The sequence below is a fragment of the Crocuta crocuta genome, unplaced genomic scaffold, assembly GCF_008692635.1.
Source record: "Crocuta crocuta isolate KB4526 unplaced genomic scaffold, BGI_CrCroc_1.0 scaffold186, whole genome shotgun sequence".
Taxonomy (NCBI): domain Eukaryota; kingdom Metazoa; phylum Chordata; class Mammalia; order Carnivora; family Hyaenidae; genus Crocuta; species Crocuta crocuta.
The window spans coordinates 9,909,108-9,909,986 of record NW_027551569.1 but is presented as its reverse complement, the minus strand read 5'-3'; positions in this window follow the sequence as shown (position 1 = coordinate 9,909,986).

Below are 879 nucleotides of genomic sequence, written 5' to 3'. Positions count from 1 at the left end.
GCTACTCCCTCATGTTACAGATGAAGAATTAGAGAGATTAAATAACTTCTCAAGGAGACTCAATTATTAGCGACACAGAAAAACTCAAACCTAGTCTCCCGAACTTCTCCAGTGCTTGTCAATCACTGTATCATTTAGGTTTCTAATGTAAAAACTTGCATCAACCTAGGATTTAAGCTTGCATTTGGCCTAAAAAAGTCTTAACTGCCTAGTTTTCATGTGCTTTCCTAGGTTTTCTAGTTCTGTGGGATTGAATTAAATCATAACTTTCTCATATTAATGTAAGTAGGGATGGGATTTGTGTTTTTTATTGAGATACAATTTACATACCATGGAATCTATTTTTCACTCATCCTTTTTGAAATCTAAAGTTTAAGCTTAACTTCCCTTCACAGTATCCATTTTATTTAGGCACTATTTAACCCCCCCCCCCAAAGAAGTTTCTACAATTAAAAGAAGAAACAGGGTGTGAAAAGATTTCATCTTCATCCTTAGCAGCATTTTGAAGTAGGTTTGGAGGCCTCTGAAAAGCTCAATGATTAAAAACAAAACAAANCAAAGACGGAGAAAGGAAGGACTAGAGCTATTGAAAAACAGACACATTCTGTGTGAACAGAAACACACAGATTAAGAAATAGAGTAAAAAATATGGCTGTGGAGCAAAAACTTACATTCTAAGCCTCAACAGATACATATTCTACAGGGTAGGGTGAAAGGAAAGTATTAGAACACGTACAGACTGCTACGCTCATTTCCCCCCAATAGACATTAATACCTACTATGTACCAAGCCTGTGGAGGCGCTGAGAACACAAACATGAAGAAGGCAGATCCTCAAGGAGCCGAGGCTGCTGGTGGTGGTGGTGGTGGTGATGGGGGG